Source organism: Schistocerca cancellata, chromosome 11 (assembly GCF_023864275.1).
Source record: "Schistocerca cancellata isolate TAMUIC-IGC-003103 chromosome 11, iqSchCanc2.1, whole genome shotgun sequence".
Lineage (NCBI taxonomy): Eukaryota > Metazoa > Arthropoda > Insecta > Orthoptera > Acrididae > Schistocerca > Schistocerca cancellata.
The window spans coordinates 43899731-43921597 of NC_064636.1; the positions used below are offsets into that span (position 1 = coordinate 43899731).

Genomic DNA, 21867 nt, shown 5'->3' on the forward strand with positions numbered 1-21867 from the left:
CTACTTTCCAAACTTCACAGAAGCTCTCCTGCGAACCTTGCAGAACTAGCATTCCTGGCAGAAAGCATTGAGGACGGGTCATGAGTCGTGCTTGGGTAGCTCAGATGGTAGAGCACTTGCCCGCGAAAGGCAAAGGTCCCGAGTTCGAGTCTCGGTCCGGCAAACAGTTTTAACCTGTCAGGAAGTTTCAAGAAGTACGCTCTATAAAAAAAATCACACGGCAATACTGGCCGCTTAATTGAGCCACTGCCGGGTCTGTAGCGCCGTAGAAGACTGCAAGAGCCGACAAGTGCAAGAATTATTGCACAATCAGCTTAACAGCTCATGCATCCAACTTCATGACAAGAATAATAATCAGAGGAATGGAAAAGGAAATTGAGGGGGTGTGAGATAATGATCGGTTTGCTTTTAATTATGGTAATGGAGCCAGAGAGTCAACTCCGACGTTGCGGTCGGTAATGGATGCAAGACTGAGGAAAAATAAAGACACATTCATAGGATTTGTAGACCTGGAAAGAGCGTTAGATAATGTAAAATGATGCAAGGTGTTCGAAACTCTTAGAAAAATAAGGTTAAGGTATTGGAAAATGCCGGCCGGAGTGGCCGAGCGGCTCTAGGCGCTTGTGTCTGGGACCGCGCGACCTCTACGGTCGCAGGTTCGAATCCTGCCTCGGGCATAGACGTGTGTGATGTCCTTAGGTTAGTTAGGTTGAAGTAGTTCTAATTTCTAGGGGACTGTTGACCTCATAAGTTAAGTCCCATAGTGCTCAGAGCCATTTTTTATTGGAAAATACAGGTAATAAACCGTATCTACAAGAACCAAGAGGGAATAATAAGAGTGGACGACCAGGTACGAAGTGATGTAGTCTTTCGTCCTTACTGTTCAATCTGTACATCGAAGAAGCAATGATGGAAGTAAAAGAAAGGTTCAGGAGTGGGATTAAAATACAAGGTGAAAGGATATCAATGATTCGATTCCCTAATGGGATTGCTATCGTGAGTGAAAGTGAAGAAGAATTACAGGATCTGATAAATGGAATGAACAATCTAATGAGTACAGAAGGTGGATTGAGAGTAAATCGAAGAAAGACAAAAGTAATAAGAAGTTGCAGAAATGTGAACGGCGAGAAACTTAACATCATGATTGATGGGTACAAAGTAGTGAACGTGAACCAGGACGTTTATTTCCGCGTTCTCGGTGGCCTTTCTTCTGCCAGCTGTGTTCGGGGCTGGACGCGTGTTTGTTTATTTCTTGATTATTAAGCCTGACCAGATTAGAGCCTTAAAGCGTTCTCTTACATTTGACCAGGAAATACATAGCAAAAAATACCACATAACGATTACGATAATAATTTACATTTACATTAACAGTAATATAAACAAACACCGTCCGAACAGGCCTTAAAGAACCATGGGGACCGACCAGCCGCCGTGTCATCCTGTCTTTAGGTGTCATTGGATGCGGATACGACGGGCACACCGCTCTCCGAGCCATGGTCGGTTTCCGAGACCGTAGCCGCTACTTCTCGGTCAAGCAGCTCCTCAGTTTGCCTCACAAGGGCTGAGTGCACCCCGCTTGCCAACAGCGCTCGGCAGACCGGATGGTCACCCATCCAAGTGCTACCCGAGTTCGACAGCGCTTAACTTCGGTGTTACCACTGGGGCAAGGCCGTTGGCTACGTTAACGATAGTAATAATAATAATTATTATTATTGTAATTATAATTATTATTATTGTTATCATTATTATTATAGACAGCTTTAAGTATCATAGCATATTTCAGGCTGTGTTTGGGATCATGAAAGAGGAGCAGCTGGAATGAGACACTGGTAGTTAATAAAAAATAGAATATCAGCGAAAAGGGAGGGAAAACTGGTGGAGGTAGGAGGACTGAAGAGAGCGATTGCAGACAATTATATGGAGGAGGAAGCTGTTGTTGTGGTCTTCAGTCCTGAGACTGGTTTGATGCAGCTCTCCATGCTACTCTATCCTGTGCAAGCTTCTTCATCTCCCAGTACCCACTGCAACCTACATCCTTCTGAATCTGCCTAGTGTATTCATCTCTTGCTCTCCCTCTACAATTTTTACCCTCCACGCTGCCCGCCAATACTAAATGGGTGATCACTCAATGTCTCAGAACATGTCCTACCATCCGATCCCTTCTTCTAGTCTAGTTGTGCCACAAACTTCTCTTCTCCCCAATCCTATTCAATACTTCCTCATTAGTTATGTGATCTACCCATCTAATCTTCAGCATTCTTCTGTAGCACCACATTTTGAAAAGTTCTATTCTCTTCTTGTCTAAACTAAATAGTCCACGTGCTACTTCCATACATGGCTACACTCCATACAAATACTTTCAGAAATGACTTCCTGACACTTAAATGTATACTCGATGTTAACAAATTTTTCTTCTTCTGAAAAGCGAAAAGCTTTACTTCCCATTGCCAGTCTACATTTTATATCGTATCTACTTCGACAGTCATCAGTTATTTTGCTCCCCAAATAGCAAAACTCCTTTACCACTTTGTCTCATTTCCTAATCTAATTCCCTCAGCATCACCCGACTTAATTTGCTTACATTCCATTATCCTCGTTTTGCTTTTGTTGATGTTCATCTTATATCCTCCTTTCAAGACACTGTCCATTCCGTTCAACTGCTCTTCCAAGTCCTTTCCTGTCTCTGACAGAATTGCAATGTCATCGGCGAACCTCATAGTTTTTATTTCTTCTCCATGGATTTTAATACCTACTCCGAACTTTTCTCTTGTTTTCTTTATTGCTTGCTCAATATACAAATTGAATAACATCGGGGAGAGGGTACAACCCTGTCTCACTCCCTTCCCAACCACTGCTTCCCTTTCATGTCCCTCAACTCTTATAACTGCCATCTGGTTTCTGTACAAGTTGTAAATAGCCTTACGCTCCCTGTATTTTACCCCTGCGACCTTCAGAATTTGAAAGAGAGTATTCCAGTCAACATTGTCAAAAGCTTTTTCTAAGTCTACAAATGCTAGAAACGTAGTTTTGCCTTTTCTTAATCTTTCTCTTAAGATAGGTCGTAAGGTCAGTATTGCCTCACGTGTTCCAATATTTCTGCGGAATCCAAACTGATCTTCCCCGAGGTCTGCTTCTACCGAGGAAGCTATAGTGACATAAAGTGGTCCATTAGCTGTTTTTTAAACTTGGAAAGGATTCCCATTTCTGATGTTTTGAGGAAGATTGTTCCAAAGGTTCCTGTTACTAAAAGTGATTTAGAGAACATGGCAGTGTTATGTGGTGGAACAGAGAGTATTTCTATTAGCTGAATACGAGTATTTCTGCTGTGCTGTTGACAAACAAGTGTCAGTGTTGAAGATAAATAAGAGGGACTGCGATGACTCAGAAGATAAGCCGCGCGGGGTAGCTGCGTGGTCCAAGGCGTCTTGTCACGGTCCGGACGGCTCTTCCCGTCGGACGTTCGAGTCCTCCCTCGGGCGTGGGTGTGTGTGTGTGTGTGTTGTCGTTAGTGTAAGTTAGATTAAGTAGTGCGTAAGCTTAGGGACCAATGACCTCAGCAGTTTGGTCCCTTAAGACCTTAACAGAAATTTCCAACTTTTCAGAAGATGATACAGCAAACACAGGGCATGACGGACTCTACATTCATCGACACGCAGCAGTGATAACTATTTGAAGCGGGAGTCAAATTGTCAACATAGCGTTCGTCACAAACGTATCGCATACAAGCATTCATCACCAGTTCCAACTGGTCTCAACTCTCATAGAAAAGTCCCTTGAGAATAGGATCACCATAATCAAGAACGTGGAATTTTTGTGACTCGAAAGGAAATATCTTTTTATATTTCGGTAGTGAGTGGAATGACGATAACACCTTATCACAGACTGCAGTTGTGTGTTCAGTCCAGTCTGATGGTCCAGAATTATCTCCAACAAGCTCTTTGCAGAAGAACAAAAGTATTATGCATGGAAGAGATTCTTTGAACTGAGGGTTAAAAAAAAATCATTTCCGAGTGAATAAGATTGCTTGCGTTTTAGATGGGTTGAGTTCCAAACCTATTTTTTCTGCACCCACTCCGATAAAGCATTTTCGTAGTGGACAGCTGTATGTAGTTTTTTGGGGCATGCAGTCAGATGTAACTGAACGTCTTAAGCATATGGATGATATCTGCTATGGGAAAGAATGGTCGACACTCATAAAAATACAGAAAAGTAATGGGCCCAATACTGATCCATGTGGGACTCCTTATAAACACCCCTTTCATTGTGGCCCTTTTTGTTTCGATCACTACCCGTTATTCGCGGTATGTAAATGAGTGCAACCTGTGTACAGTAGGCCTATTTGAGAGAAAAATTTAGACGAATGTCAAAAGCTGCAGTGTGGGAAGCTTACCTGAAAATCAAAAAGGACGCAACTGTTCAAATGGCTCTGAGCACTATGGGACTTAACATCTGACGTCATCAGTCCCCTAGAACTTAGAACTACTTAAACCTAACTAACCTAAGGACATCACACGCATCTATGCCCGAGGCAGGATTCGAACCTGCGACCGTAGCGATCCCGCGGTTCCAGACTGAAGCGCCTAGAACCGACGGCCACAGCGGCCGGCGACGTAATAGTCACATTTCCCTTGCCCCTGTTCCGACGCATGTAGCCTATCACATCTCGCCTTTCCCGTTAAATCGTATGTAATAAATGTCTGGCACAATTCTGAACAGAGGGTGAAACGTAGCCGTCAACACCTGGTACCTCTCCACGAGCTGGCCATCAGCGAATTGGGATTCATCTGGGTACGGCATACGTGGAGCAATATGGGACATCCGTCCTTTGTTAATTGAGGCCAATACCAAGGCAATAAACATCGCATTACAGCCTACTACGGACCATGTTTACGTTTATTATTTATTTTCAGTTCCAAAATCATATTTCGGGTAAATCGTTCATTTCCGACGTGAAAAAAACTATAGCTCTGCGTATAGGCTACATGCTCTTCGATAAATTTGTAACAAGCTGATACAAAAGCTTTGCTAGGAATATGTTTTTGTGCATCGTTACAGAGTGGCCAGCAAGTTGCTAGCCATTTCTCTGCCAGAGAATTTTAACGGCGCGGTGCTGTGCAAGAAGTGGAACAGTTCCTGGCCTGTTGAAAGTGTCCCTACAGATGCAGCCTCGACGATTTGTGGCCAGACAAGAAAGAAGCCCTGGACGTGGCCCAATACTGGGCTGAAAGACTATAATTTGCTGCTGGACACGAAAAAGTAAAGTAATGGAGTGGAAGAAACTTTGGCTCTGATAACTTGATGCAAGAACGACTGACGTTTTGCGTTCCAAAATCAAGTTTTGCAAAGCAGGTATATCTCACATGTGAATTAGGTCGCAGACCATGTACACGGATCAGAAATCCACATGTCGTCATTAACTGTTTACGCGATGTTAAAAATCGCTCTGAGCACTATGGGACTTAACATCTATGGTCATCAGTCCCCTAGAACTTAGAACTACTTAAACCTAACTAACCTAAGGACAGCACGCAACACCCAGTCATCACGAGGCAGAGAAAATCCCTTACCCCGCCGGGAATCGAACCCGGGAACCCGGGCGCGTGAAGCGAGAACGCTACCGCACGACCACGAGCTGTGGACGATGTTAAAAATTTTTCTTCCGTAGGTGACTGAGAGTATGAACTCTACAGTTTGCTCTCCCCTTAGCTGTGAGAGCCGAATAGGCTTCCACGCAGATCTGTTGTCGTTTGCAGTATGCTACAGAAACTGACGTTGTATTTTACTTTTCCAACTGATTCATACCACAAGTGACTTACAGTCGCACTGGAAGTATACATCGTAGTGTTCCACAAGCTAGTATCGATTTACAGGGTGTTACAAAAGTTGAGGTTAATGAGCCAGAGAAGTGGATGAATAGTACAGGGTGATCCACAAATGGTTATCTGCTTATGTCGCAAAAAAGAATGCGGGTCCAAATAAGTGTTTTTGTTAGCGTACTGGATCCACCAGCTCTTGACGTTCAATGTTCCTACCCAGAATCACAAATACCATAACTTTCGTATCACACGTGAAATTTAACAGCATTGTATGTACGCAGTTTGATATTCCACGAATTAGTATCAGATTACAAGCTGATAGAAAAATCTCCGCTAGGCGCCCACGTGAAAGAATAAAGGGCATGACGTGACCCACAGATGTATACCGAATTACCTGTGCACATTGTACGTCAAAGAATATCTATCGCCGTCTGTTGGTTCCTACAGTAATTAATATTGTGATTTCCATTCCAGAATCTGGTATCGCCAAACTCGTTCATGTCACAAATACAATTACGGCGCAAGCACAGAACACGCTGCTCCTCAAGGTAACATCAGGGTGAGTTATATTTCAAAAGTCGTAGCCAGGGGTGACACGGCGCATGCACACAACACGCTACGCTGCTCCACAAGGTAATATCAGTGTGAGATATATCAAAAGTCGTAGCCAGGGGTGAGAGAAAAGTCTGCCTCCGTTTCTACATCTACACCTACATTTATACTCCGCAAGCCACCCAACGGTGTCTGGCGGAGGGCACTTTACGTGCCACTGTCATTACCTCCCTTTTCTGTTCCAGTCGCGTACGGTTCGCGGGAAGAACGACTGTCTGAAAGCCTCCGTGCGCGCTCGAATCTCTCTAATTTTACATTCGTGATCTCATCGGGAGGTATAAGTAGGGGGAAGCAATATATTCGGTACCTCATCCAGAAACGCACCCTCTCGAAACCTGGACAGCAAGCTACACCGCGATGCAGAGCGCCTCTCTTGCAGAGTCTGCCACTCGAGTTTGCTAAACATCTCCGTAACGCTATCACGCTTACCAAATAGCCCTGTGACGAAACGCGCCGCTCTTCTTTGGATCTTCTCTATCTCCTCCGTCAACCCGATCTGGTACGGATCCCACACTGATAAGCAATAAAGTATAGGTCGAACGAGTGTTTTGTAAGCCACCTCCTTTGTTGATGGACTACATTTTCTACGGACTCTACCAATGAATCTCAACCTGGTACCCGCCTTACCAACAATTAATTTTATATGATCATTTCACTTCATATCGTAACGCACGCATACTCCCAGATATTTTACAGAAGTAACTGCTACCAGTGTTTGTTCCACTATCATACAATCGAACAAAAAAGAATCCTTCTTTCTATGTATTTGGAATACATTACATTTGTCTATGTTAAGGGTCAGTTGCCACTCCCTGCACCAAGTGCCTATCCGCTACGGATCTTCCTGCATTTCGCTTCATTTTTTTTATGCTGCAACTTCTCTGTATACTACAGCATCATCCGCGAAAAGCCGCACGGAACTTCCGACACTATCTACTAGGTCATTTATATATATCGTGAAAAGCAATGGTCCCATAACACTCCCCTGTGGCACGCCAGAGGTTACTTTAACGTCTGTAGACGTCTCTCCATTGAGAACAACATGCTGTGTTCTGTTTGCTAAAAACTCTTCAATCCAGCCACACAGCTGATCTGATATTCCGTAGGCTCTTACTTTGTTTATCAGGCGACAGTGCGCAACTGTATCGAACGCCTTCCGGAAGTCAAGGAAAATGGCATCTACCTGGGAGCCTGTATCTAAGATTTTCTGGGTCTCACGAACAAATAAAGCGAGTTGGGTCTCACACGATCGCTGCTTCCGGAATCCATGTTGATTCCTACAGAGTAGATTCTGGGCTTCCAGAAATGACATGATACGCGAGCAAAAAACATATTGTAAAATTCTACAACAAATCTACTTGAGCGGAGTACAGGTCTGGGGATGTGTGGTTGCTGCAGAAGATAACATTACACTTTTCGTTCCAAAATAATGAGTCACGAAACAGTTTCATCTCATACGCGAAATACATTCGCAGATTATACGTTCAAACGGTACTCTACAAGCTAGAGCCGGCCGGAGTGGCCGAGCGGTTCTAGGCGCTACAGTCTGGAACCGCGCGACCGCTACGGTCGTAGGTTAGAATCCTCGGGCATGGATGTGTGTGATGTCCTTAGGTTAGTTAGGTTTAAGTAGTTCTAAGTTCTAGGGAACTGATGACCACAGAAGTTAAGTCCCATAGTGCTCAGAGCCATCTACAAGCTAGTGTCAGTTAGTAGGGTGTTACAAAATTCTCGGCTGGGCGCCTATGTGAGTGCAGGAAAACGACAGGGTGACCCGCAAGTTAGTGCCTGCTTACCTGTCAGAACAGATTACGACTCTAAGCAAGTCTGTGTTCGATTACTGGAGGCAGCAGTAGTTGATCGCAGTCCTTTCCGAAATCACGTACGTGAAAATCGTTTCATACGTAAAATACAGCAGCAATGTGCCTATCTGTGTGCAGTGTGCTGTTCTGCAAGTTATTATCAGTGTACATTATGTTACGAAAGTTGTTGCTTGGTATAAAAATGAAGAACTGAAAGGTACAGAGCTCCCCAGAAGTTGAACACAGTACACGGCCTACAAGGTGTATATCCGTCAGTTGGTTGCTACACGAGTTAACATTCCAGTTTCCACTGCGAAGTCACGTATCACTGAATTGTTTCATCCGGAAAGCGAAACACAGTCGCAGTGTAATTAGGCTACACTGTGCCCCACAAGTTATACCACTGTATAGGGCATTGCAGAAGTCTTCATAAAGAGCCTTGGTCAGCTTAGTAACAGCACGGAATGCCCCATAAATTTCTTCCTTCTTACCCGTGCAGCCTGTAGAATGTCTGTGGCTAAGCTGCTTGCTGCGCGAGTTGTCATTCCATTTTCCGTCGAAAAATCATGAATCGCGATGCCGTCACAAGTGAAATACAGTTTACGTCTAAATATGCAACACGGTGGCCCACAAGTTACCACCATTATATAGGGTATCACAAAAGTCTTGACATACCGCCAATGCGAGTGCAATTACCCTACAGGGTGCCTAGCAAGTTAGTACTGTTGTATAGGGTGTCACAAAAGTCTTGACACAGCACCAATACTAGTGCACTTACGGCACAGGGTGCCCCACAAGTTCGCACCATTGTATAGGGCGTTACAAAAGTCTTGACAAAGCACCAGTGCGCGTGCAGTTACCATACAGGGTGCGCCCACAAGTTATTACCATTGTATAGGGCGTAACAAATGTCTTGACATAGCACCAATGCTAGTGTACTTACCACACAGGGTGCCCCACAAGTTAGCGCCATTGTATAGGGCGTAACAAAAGTCTTGACACAGCACCAATGCAATTTAGTTACCCTACAGGGTGCCCCACAAGTCAGCACTATTGCATAGGGTGTTAGAAAAGTTTAGGCTGAGATCATATGCTAGCAAAGTAACGGTACAGGGCGCCCCGCAAGTCGGCGCTCGCTTACCTGTCGGAGAGGCGGGGTGGTCCAGACGGCCTGGCTGGGGCTGGCTGCTACTGGGACGTGTGCCCGGGGCGCGCCTTGTCGGCAGACTGAGCTCGGCCGCGCCGCCTTTCTCGCAGTACACACCGCTGCGCTCCGCTCCTCGACTTTCTCCGTACACAGCCTCCGTCCACAATCTCCCGCCTCCCACCGCCGAGTCTAGTCTGCACGCGCCCACTGCCAGACACTGCCGACTCATACCGGCGTCGTGGAATCTCTGGCGCCTTCCGCCACGCTCCGTTTGTGTACAGCCCATCTGTCGCACCCGCAACGGAACCCACCGACTGTGGCGGCACAAGTGACGTGGAGGACACTTCTCGGCTTTTGACTGTCCCATCAACGTCGAGAAAACCACCTCAGTGACGAGTGGAACAGAAAATATATTTACAGGTGTACCACCCAAAGAGAGAAAGGAACACCGGGGTTTGACGTTCCTTCTACGATGAAATAATAGGCATAGAGAGGAAAAGAGGGGGGCGGGGGAGGAGAAGACAGCCCTTCATCCCCTCATCTCCACAAAACCCACACAGACGGGTAGAAAGAAAGAAAAAAGAGTGGGGAAAGGGGGGCAAAAACAGATAGACCAGGTGAACCCAAATTCGGGCTAAGGGGCACCGTAGTGGGATTTCTGGCATACTAACAGTACAGAAACGTCGTTCGTAAAATTTCGTCCCGTCCATATTTTTGGTAGAAAAATAGACGTCAGACAAATGCAATGAATGAGCAACAAGTATCTTCATTCGACGCTCTGTACGTGTTGAAAATGGTTGAAATGGCTCTGAGCACTATGGGACTAAACATCTGAGGTCATCAGTCCCGTGGACTTAGAACTAGTTAAACCTAACTAAGCTAAGGACATCACATACATCCATGCCCGAGGCAGGATTCGAACCTACCATCGTAGCGGTCGCGCGGTTCCAGACTGTAGCGCCTAGAACCGCTCGGCCACCTCGGCCGGCTCTGTTCGTGTGTTGCGCAAGTATTGCAGTGGGTAAAGATCTATGTTAGTAATCGAGTTCGATTCTGGGTCAAGGCGTAATTTATTTTATCTCCGAATTGATCTACCCGATTATGCTGTAGTACACACTGTTCCTTAGTATATATCGTACAACTGCAGTTTTTTTAATGTTGAACATAATAATTATTTGTCAGGTACATAAGGAATATTGACCGAGTGTAATAATCAGTTAAGAACAAATTACCTCTCATAGGACTGGAGTGACTACGAAGCTCATGAGCGTGGAGTTGTTAAACATAGGGTTTCTACTACGTTCAGTAACTAGGGCGAGTTCTGATACTTTCAATACACTTTCAGCGCAAGCATGTCAGTGGACTGGAAAGAATGTAAGTGTGTTAGTACATGGTAGGGAACAGTAAACACTTAATAGGAACACATCTTTAAAAGTGGAATAATAAATAAGAACATAAAAATTTGTATGTGCGCATTTCAGGCCCGTGCTGCAGATTTTTCGTGAAAAAAAAAATGTTCAGATTTGTGTGAATTTGTAAGGGACCAAACTGCTTAGGTCATCAAATGGTTCAAATGGCTGTGAGCACTATGGGACTTAACATCGGAGGCCATCACTCCCCTAGATTTACAACTACTTAAACCTAAGTAACATAAGGACATCACACAGATCCATGCCTGAGGCAGGATTCGAACCTGCGACCGTAGCAGCAGCGCGGCTCCGGACTGAAGCGCCTAGAACCGCTCGGCCACAGCGGCCGGCTGCTTAGGTCATCCGTCCCTAGACTTACACACTACTTAAAGTAACTTATGCTAAGAACAACGCGTACACCCATGCCCGAGGGAGGACTCGAACCTCCGGCAGCAGGGACCCCGTAATTCGTGACATGGCGCCTCTAACCGCGCGGCCACTCCGCTCGGCTTTTTGGTGAAAGCATCTGCAAAAATCATAACAAGTGCTTCGTATTACTATGTAATTTAATTGCCAATGCCTTTAAGACAGTGATTTCACATAGTAGTATAATTGTTACAGAAGTTAGCGTCGGTCGACAACACGTGATAATTCGTGGTCGCGACACAAACTCTTCTGCCGCACGTCACGTTACCGTTTGCGTCTGTATTATTTACTTTTTCGGTGTGGCCTTCCAAGGATCATCCGCTCGCCGCTTGTAATTTTTCCTCCTATCTATGTAATTATGTAGTTCTCAATTCGTTCGAGCAATCAGTCATTCATGATATGAAACACAGTCATAATTCAGTCACTCAGAATGATTCGGAAATTGTACTTGTTAGAATGAAATCAGGCGATGATTCTTCTTCTCTGCAGGTTCGTGCTTTGCGACAGTCTGCTGATCTGTACAAATAAAATGCCTCGTAATTTTGGGAGCGTTGTATAACCTGTCGGGAAACCTCAGATCAAGCGGATATTCGGCTTTGATGAAGTTTAACCTCCCGAAGAAGTAATGCAGCTCTTGGATTATTAAATGCAGGTTCGTATCCAGTCTTTCGGAAGTTCCCTTCTGATTATCAACTACGCAATATATCGATGAATATCATTAATTCTCAAATGTCAAGTAATGTAAATTGTTACACACCTTTTGTATGATGGAGCAATATATATATATATATATATATCCCTTTTAATCGTGCAGTTTCGTATCAGTTATCTTTTGTCATAAATCTCAACATTCAGATTACAATTCTTCAAACAACGCTCAGGCTAACCGGCACGAAGACAATCTCGGAAGCTTTTTTTCTGACAACCACCAGAGAGAGTACTGCAAAGAATAATTATGCGCTCATGGCACAGCTCTTGTATGAAACTACTTTGCGCATGGATTCTGCGAGTATGAACATAGAAAAGTAATAAACTTTCAAGGGTAGAATTGTATCAGAATAATTCATCGAATATAAAGAGATATTACACGCTGTCTGCCCGATGGGCCAATTTTCCTAATGCCTCTGCGCTTTTTTTTCGTTGTGGTAGTAGGCTCTCGCATTGGCTCCGTGCACTGGACTTTTCAAGTTTTGTGGATCCTTTTCGACGCGAGCTTTCCTCTCACTTGCGGCCTTTATAATCCGGAATGTTTATGGGCGACAATGCGTAATGCCGCCGGGCCAGGTTTCTCCACGCTTGTTTTGAAAAACATTCTGGAAAATACGAACGTGTGACGTCGCCAGCTCCATCGACCGAGATAAATTCCATCCAACATTTACGGGGCGCATGGACGTCTTTCACTATTTTCTAATTTTCAGTTTAATGCCGATTTTGCCTAGCGATATTGTGGCGAATATTTTTATTGCCTCTCTTTGCTTTCTAGTAGCGTTCCGCAAGCTCTTCAAAATGACAGAAATTTAAAACGCCACACAAACCTAATTGGTAACAATCAGCTGCATGCGTCTAGGCTAGTGCCGGCCGCTGTGGCCGAGCGGTTCTAGGCGCTTCAGTCCGGAACCGCGCGACCGCTACGATCGCAGGTTCGAATCCTGCCTCGGGCATGTATGTGTGTGACGTTCTTAGCTGAGTTAGGTTTAAGTAGTTCTAAGTTCTAGGGGACTGATGACCTCAGCTGTTAAGTCCCATAGTGCTCAGAGCCATTTGAACCATTTCTACACTAGTACGATGACGTCACACGCAAAAGAATTCCTACGCGACAAACGCGCAGAGAGATGAACTATCTGTTGTTTACACAGTTACCTTTCTACTGCAGTTATTTGTGAACCAGATGTCACGGTATTTTTCTTTCCACGTGATATCGTTTTTACTCTGTTTTTGTATTAAGTGACTGCAGGTGTTTCCTATAGCACCTGCTGTAACTGCTGCATAACTATGAACTGTTGAGAAGCAAGTTAGCAAATGATGCAGGCTAAAATTATGAAATTAAAAAAAATGCACCTAGATGTGTAATCGAACTCCCGAGCTACCGCCACCGCTTTAACTGTACAGCATTGGTACGTTGTATAGCGTAAAGACATTTGACGTACGTGTGAGCACAACGTTGCGAAAGTGCCCTTCATTGACGTCCAATTTGAACCGAAAACATCCACGGGAAGGAATTCTGGCACAAATATTTTTATTCTGTGGTGTAAGAGTGCCCAAGTTTTGGTTCACCCCGTAAAATGAGACAGAGAGAAAGATACACTCTGTGATCAAATCCGGACGCCAGACTGAAAATGACTTAAAAGTTCGTGGCGCCCTCCATCGGTAATGCTGGGATTCAATATGGTGTTGGCCCACCCTTAGCCTTGATGAAAGCTTCCACTCTCACAGGCATACATTCAGTCAGGTGGTTGTGAAGGTTTGTTGGTCAGTTGCAGCTCATTCTTCACGGAGTGCTGCACTGAGGAGAGGTATCGATGTCGGCCGGTGAGGCGTTACGCGGAATCGGCGTTCCAAAACATCCCAAAGGTGTTCTGTAGGATTCAGGTCAGGACTCTGTGCAGGCCAGTCCAGTACAGGGATGTTATTGTCGTGTAACCACTCCGCCACAGGCCGTGCGTTATGAACAGGTGCTAGATCGTGTTGAAAGATGCAATCGCCATTCCCGAATTGCTCGACAACAGTGGGAAGCAAGAAGGTGCTTAAGACATCAATGTATGCCTGTGCTGTGATAGTGACACGCAAAACATCAAGGGGTGCAAACCCCCTCCATGAGAAACACGACCACACCGTTGCACCAGTGTCTCCGAATTTAACTGTTGGCACTACACACGCTGGCAGATGACGTTCACCGGGCATTCGCCATACCCACACCCTGCCATCGGATCGCCACATTGTGTACTTTGATTGGTCACTCCACACAACGTTTTCCCACTGTTCAATCGTTCAATGTTTACGCTCCTTACACCGAGCGAGGCGTCATCTGTGGATTATGAGCAGCCGCTCGACCGTGAACAGTGAGGAAAGGGATCTTCAAATGAAACACGGATATTTAACATCAGATTTACGTAAGTATCCAACAAAAGCGTACGAGTGACACATACATACACAGCTTAGCTCGGTAGTGGAGGAGAAAAGAGAGAGAGAGAGAAAGAAAAGAGAGAGAGAGAAAGAAAAGAGAGAGAGAGAGAGAGAGAGAGAGAGAGAGAGAGAGAGAGATGGCGAACTAGTCGCGTTCCGGTTCCTCATATCGTTAGACAAACGAATCTACCTACTACTACATTTTGTTTCACAGAGTTTACTTTACACATTTTAACTCATAGATACTTCTTTACAAAGTAATTGCTGAATAATTACAAATACATCGTCTCATTAGTATATATATATATATATATATATATATATATATATAATTAATTAATTCTCTCTCTCTCTCTCTCTCTCTCTCTTGAAATGTTACTTCATAAATGTACAAAAAAATTAACCCCAATTTTAATTAACGCCTGAATATATATATATATATATATATATCTATATCCGTTAATCAGACGAACACACACACACACACACACACACACACACACACACACGACGCAGAGAGAGAGAGAGAGAGAGAGAGAGAGAGAGAGAGAGAGAGAGAGAGAGAAATGGCGGAAGACAGAGGGGGGGAAAACGAAGGGAGGATTTAAAGGGTGAAGCAGAACTCCGCTGACAAAATTTTGTTCATTGAGGGATATTTTCTCAGTATTTTGGGCCGGCCGCAGTGGTCGTGCGCTTCTAGGGGCTGCAGTCTGGAACCGCGAGACTGCTACGGTCGCAGGTTCGAATCCTGCCTCGGGCATGGATGTGTGTGATGTCCTTAGGTTAGTTAGGTTTAACTAGTTCTAAGTTCTAGGGGACTAATGACCTCAGAAGTTGAGTCCCATAGTGCTCAGAGCCATTTGAACCATCTGAGTATTTTGGTACAAGGAGCCAACGGTCTGCCGCACATAGTAGCTTTGAAAACTCTCACAAAAGCTGCCAAAGAAGTCTGAAGCCTGAGGTAACGTCAAGTGCCGCTTGGCTTGCAGCTAAAGCAACTACGGATCAGCTGAGAACACGCCACCCAGTTACGTCACAAGCTGCAGAGAACATACGGCCGCGACGCGAGCCGCATTAAATTGACATTTCGGTTAATTGTTCCAGGAAGCAGCTGATGAACAGCTGCCTTGTACCGCTCAGCTGTTGGCATGTTTCTCGCGGAAGGAAGGAGAGTGGCAACCACGGTATTGAGATGTATCTCGAGACGGCAGCTTCCGTGAGAACAGCCTCTTTACGCGGCGAGTGCAGAGATAGCGTCTGCCTCACCCCGCTCTGTTGGAGGGCCCGTGGTGGAGAGATTCGCATCTGCTAACCAGGGCGCCGTTTCTGCCGCGGTGGGACGTCGGTGTAACGGGCGCTCCGGAGAAGGTCTGTTACCCAGGCTGTCGGCTGCTGGCGAGAAGAAATGGCTTTCACCGGCCTGTCCCGGGAAGCGACGGCTCGCTATCAGCCGAACTCTGTGCTGTGCGTCTCCAGACCTCCGCTGTACGCGCAGCTCCGCGTAATACTGGGCATTTCGCAATTCCTGTTACACGCTTTCGATAAGGAATCCACGTCTGGATATGTGCTGTTCCGATGAAGATCCAAGTTTGAACATGGTGTAAGGTGGCTATAATTTCGCACCTTACAAGGAACCCATACTTTGCCGTGATCTGCAAACACAATTAGGTACATATACAGGGCTATGACAAATGATTGAAGCGATTTCGTAAATTCACTGTAGCTCCATTCATTGACATATGGTCACGACACGCTACAGATACGCAGAAAAACTCATAAAGTGTTGTTCGGCTGAAACCGCACTTCAGGTTTCTGCCGCCAGAGCGCTCGAGAGCGCAGTGAGACAAAATGGCGACAGGAGCCGAGAAAGCGTATGTCGTGCTTGGAATGCACTCACATCAGTCAGTCATAACAGTGCAGCGACACTTCAGGACCAAGTTTAACAAAGATCCACCAACTGCTAACTCCATTCGGCGACGGTATGCGCAGTTTAAAGGTTCTGGATGCCTCTGTAAGGGGGCCCTCACTGAGCGAAGAAACGGTTGAAGGCGTGCGGGCAAGTTTCACGCGTAGCCCGCGGAAGTCGACGAATAAAGCGAGCAGGGAGCTAAACGTACCACAGCCGACGGTTTGGAAAATCTTACGGAAAAGGCTAAAGCAGAAGCCTTTCCGTTTACAATTGCTACAAGCCCTGACACCCGATGACAAAGTCAAACGCTTTGAATTTTCGGCACGGTTGCAGCAGCTCATGGAAGACGATGCGTTCAGTGCGAAACTTGTTTTCAGTGATGAAGTGATGCGGTTATGTGAAAGATTCAGTGTTTAAACCTCCTCTACCAAGAAACGTGCCAGAACTGCGAGCTCGCATCAACGATGCTTTCGAACTCATTGATGGGGACAAGCTGCGCCGAGTGTGAGAGGAACTTGATTATCGGCTTGATGTCTGCCGAATCACTAAAGGGGCATATATCGAACATTTGTGAATGCCTAAAAAAACTTTTTGAGTTTTTGTATGTGTGCGCAAAGCATTGTCAAAATATTTAAAATAATAAAGTTATTGTAGAGCTGTGAAACCGCTTCAATCATTTGTAATAACCCTGTACTAAGATGGTATCTGTCCTTTCGGACATGTCCGAAAGAACACATACCATCGGTGACCATTCAGCTCATTAGAATGAAATTAGAATTAAATGACAACGTTTGGCTGCTTCCAGGCGTTGACATACGTCAACGGGGACAGATGAAAATGTGTGCCCCGACCGGGACTCGAACCCGGGATCTCCTGCTTACATGGCAGACGCTCTATCCATCTGAGCCACCGAGGACACATAGGATAGCGCGACTGCAGGGATTTATCTCTGGCACGCCTCCCGCGAAACCCACATTCTCAAAGTATTGTACCGCACTACGTTCGTAGTGCCCCCGCCCATTATACTCATTACTCGCGGCGCGTTGCCGATTCCCGTAACAGTTCGGCCACTGTTTGTGCATCCGCACAGAAGAAGAAGATGGTCAAGTGGCCGGTGAGCCTTAACTATATATATATACTAAAATGGTATCTGTCCGAAAGGAACAGAGAATGTGGGTTTCGCGGGAGGCGTGCCAGAGATAAATCCCTGCAGTCGCGCTATCCTCTGTGTCCTCGGTGGCTCAGATGGACAGAGCGTCTGCCATGTAAGCAGGAGATTCCGGGTTCGAGTCCCGTTCGGGGCACACATTTTCATCTGTCCCCGTTGACGTATGTCAACGCCTGTAAGCAGCTAAGGGTGTTCATTTCATTGTAATTACAATTAGGTATCATGTGATAGGTTGTACATCGTTTATATGAATATACAGGGCGTTACAAAAAGGTACGGCCAAACTTTCAGGAAACATTCCTCACACACAAATAAAGAAAAGATGTTATGTGGACATGTGTCCGAAAACGCTCAATTTCCATGTTAGAGCTCATTTTAGTTTCGTTCTTCCACCTACGCTCAATGGAGCACGTTATCACGATTTCATACGGGATCCTCTACCTGTGCTGCTACAACATGAGCCTTTACAGGTACGACACAACATGTGGTTCATGCACGATGGAGCTCCTGCACATTTCAGTCGAAGTGTTGGTACGCTTCTCAACAACAGATTCGGTGACCGACGGATTGGTAGAGGCGGACCAATTCCGTGGCCTCCACGCTCTCCTGACCTCAACCCTCTTGACTTTCATTTATGGGGGCATTTGAAAGCTCTCGTCTACGCAACCCCGGTACCAAATGTAGAGACTCTTCGTGCTCGTATTGTGGACGGCTGTGATACAATACGCCATTCTCCAGGGCTGCATCAGCGCATCAGGGATTCCGTGCGACGGAGGGTGGATGCACGTATCCTCGCTAACGGAGGACATTTTGAACATTTCCTGTAACAAAGTGTCTGAAGTCGCGCTGGTACGCTATGTTGCTGTGTGTTTCCATTCCATGATTAATGTGATTTGAAGAGAAGTAATAGAATGAGCTCTAACATCGAAAGTAAGCGTTTCCGGACACATGTCCACATAACATCTTTTGTTTCTTTCTGTGTGAGGAATGTTTCCTGAAAGTTTGGCCGTACCTTTTTGTAACACCGTGTATAAAGGAGACTGACACTGTCACGTACGTCTTGTAAATAATTGTTAACACTTATTGCATGAAAGGTGACGAAGTGTCTTTTTAATAAAAACGGCGTAATGAGTGATTGGGTATACCAGTAGAGGTTGGAGCGACAGTCGAAATGAAACGGCTGCCGCAACTGAAACACTGGGCGGAAGGCCCACACAGGTGTGTTGGTCCCGCTTAAACACAGGAAGAAGCAAGTCGGACGTTGGGACACCTGAGCGCTGGGGCACAATACAGTTGCGACCGGGCGTTTTTGTAGCCGGACAGGAAGGATTATACTTCGGAAACTACGGAAATCTTGGAGGCAGGTGAGAGGAATGAAGAAGCGGCACCTCTGAAACCAAGAAGGCTGGCCTATTTCCAGGGATTTTTACTCAGAAGCGTACCATTGTACGAGTATAGGTTTTTCCCCGCAAACTTTCCGCGCTGGACGACAAAAGACTAAAATATGGTGTGGTCGGCGTTCGTAAGAATCTGTATAGAGGGAGAATATTCCGTGGTTTCGGGAATACGATTCGTTTTCGGGATTACGAGGGTGGGGAGCCTCGCCTCGCTGGGAGGCCAGCGGTGGAGAGACGAGAAGTCTTCCGTTGTGAGCGCCCGTGGTTGGCGGTCGAGCTATATCAGCTTTGTTGGTAGAGACAGACTTGCTGTCTTAGCTCTCACGAGAGTTTATAGTTAGAACAGTTAGGCACTGTACTGTTGCGAACCTATTCGATTCTGGATTTCACCACCGGGTTGGAAGTCGTCCTTGAGTAGGCAGCGTTCAGTAATTGAGAGCACTACTTCTGCGTATACTTACGTTGAGACGTTGTCTGAACTCCGTCCTTGTGGCTGGGAGTTTGCGTTTCTCATCCGTAGAAGACAGAGAGGAAAAGACAGCATTAAAGTATATTAGTCAGAGGACCGCCTTCTAGTGTTTGAAAGAGTTTATTTGTGGCTGGACGTCTTCCATCGTCGCAGACGACTACGAGAACCGTAACTTCCACACAACAGACGCAGTACATACGGCGATGTCGCAAATTGCTTCGGCTTATTAGGGCTATAAAAGCTAAACAGCTGTGATCACCTTAGTTTATTTCCACTGAGGTTCCATACCACCGTAGATCATCCTTGAAAGTAGTGTCTTCTGGTGTTTGGTACATAGATGATGTCAGTCATTTCGCGTTATTGATATTAGATCGCGCAGTTATAATGAAAGGGCAGAGTTGTTCAATGGATCAGCGGAAATATAAAAATTTGTTATAAAGATTGTTTTTTAATAAACAGTAAATGTATAAGCAGAACAACGTTTATCATTTAGTATAATTAGTTCCTTTAATCATTCATTTCTGTTTAGGTTGCAATTTATATGTTAAAGTCCATTAAGAGATCCTAAGATGTCGTTGATGGGGTAGGAAGAGAGGGCCAAATCTCCATTTTAGCTTATATTAGAACAAATAAGCCCTCGGTCGCAAATATTAAGTCAAAACTGACCAGGTTTGGACGCTACTATGAGCGTCGTCTTCAGAATTAAACTAACTGTTGTAAAACATAATAGGAATATAAGACATTAATAAACTAAAATGTGTTCTGACTGGAAAGAGATGCAGTACTTACAAGTAACATTCTAAAAGAAATAAGAACTGCATCTCACTCTGATGTATTGTTGACAATTATTTGGGTTGGCATTCATTTACTGGGATTGCAAATATGTGAGCTAAAACTGTACTCATTATTGATTTGCATTTTTTGATTCAAAAATTCGATGTCATTTTTTTATTGAAAAATTCGATGTCATTGTTAAATTAAAAATTAAAATTGAGGAAACTCAACAAAAGTTAAATCTTTTGGTTACTGGGTTCAATGAAAAATAATACGATATTGACTAACTGATCTATTCTGAAAATGATTCAATACTAATTTTTAGCTCTTTATAGTCATTCAGTTTATAAAACTTTAGTTTGGGGATCGTTTACATAAAACAGATTAAAAATGTAACAACGAACTTACAGTATGCAGTTAGCGCTTGAATACCTTTGATGTCATCATGACGTCGATTTTCAATAATTCCTGAATAATTACCAACTATATAAATATAGTATTCTTAAAGTGATATATAGCTGGTGGCGAACAGGCACACCGCTCTGTCTCTACATACAAATTCACTGTACGTGATTTGTACATACGTACAATATAAACCCTGCACCATTTCAGTGCAGTAATGTGTTCATTGTAAATAAGTGTGTGTGTCTGTGTGCGCGCGTGTTCTATTTCATATTTACTACCTAATGAATAAAAAAGAACCTTTTTATTTTAAATTCATTGCATTACTGTTTGTAAAATGATTCTTTCATATAGCATTCTTTTAAAAAAATTACGATCATTCCACTTGGGATCTGTAGAAAGTACATAACCTTATTCGTTTTAGTTGGAAATACTCGTCATGTACTGTTATTTTTCTGTCATATTCCGCATCCTGGAGGACCTTCTCACTACGGATCAATTGCAATGAAAGTAAATCTAGTCTTAAAAAACAGGGGTTGACTCAAGAGAATTCTATCGACAATGCTGCTCGCTTCTCGCCGCTCTCCCTACGTATCAATGCGCGGGCTGTCCCGCCAACAAAGAGCTTGGCGCGGATACTTCACTGTCACCATCGATATGCAAAGAACATTAATAAATTTTACGAAACATTTTTCTTAACATTTTCCTTACACACTGTAAGTGTTATTTACATATTTCTTAGTACGGACTCTCCCGCCAACAAAGAGCTTGGTTGATTTCCTGTTGACATACTTCGAGATGTCATTACAGACTAAGCAAAACTCGGATTGGCAGTAGCGGAGCAGTTGGCGCGGGTTAGGGGGGAGGGGGGGGGGAAGTTGGCCGTGCGCTGTTCGTGGACATCCTTCCATCAGCTGAGCCATCTAGGCAGGGCTGCCAGCCATCCCCAAATCTTCCTGTATGCCTCCCAGATTCTTCAGCAGCTCTGCCCCTTAATGGTGCGCCACTTGCGGGACAGAAAATATCGCTGAGAGCCGATCAGCCACGATTTGTGGAAATCTGATTCTTAGACACCCAAGGTCGTTTTCCGTTTTCGAATGGGAAGACAGTGAGTGCCGGTGTGAGTTACACTGCAGATATGGGCGAACTGAAACACGTAACTGTTTCGAAACAAATGAAACAGTACAATGTAATGTTCCGATACGCTGTTTCGAAACAGTGAAACAGTTTGTGTTTTGTAATCTAATAAACCTACACATTTTATCATCCAGAATGTCTACTGTATAAGTATGTCCATATAAACACAAATGAGGAGCGACAGCGCTAATCATGTCGCAGAAAGTATGAGACTATCACTTAGGCGTCTTGGCAGTTTCGCATTTCCTGCAGCAAATGCGCTGCTCTCGTGTCGTG

At 44.7% G+C, this 21867-nt stretch overlaps 1 non-coding gene across 1 annotated transcript; it reads right to left on the bottom strand.

The window, feature by feature from the left end:
• Window positions 1–17086: 17086 nt before the first annotated feature.
• Trnat-ugu (transfer RNA threonine (anticodon UGU)) lies at window positions 17087–17160 on the bottom strand. The gene has a single exon. It is a non-coding gene; the product is annotated as a tRNA-Thr (tRNA).
• Between the last annotated feature and the right edge of the window lie 4707 nt (window positions 17161–21867).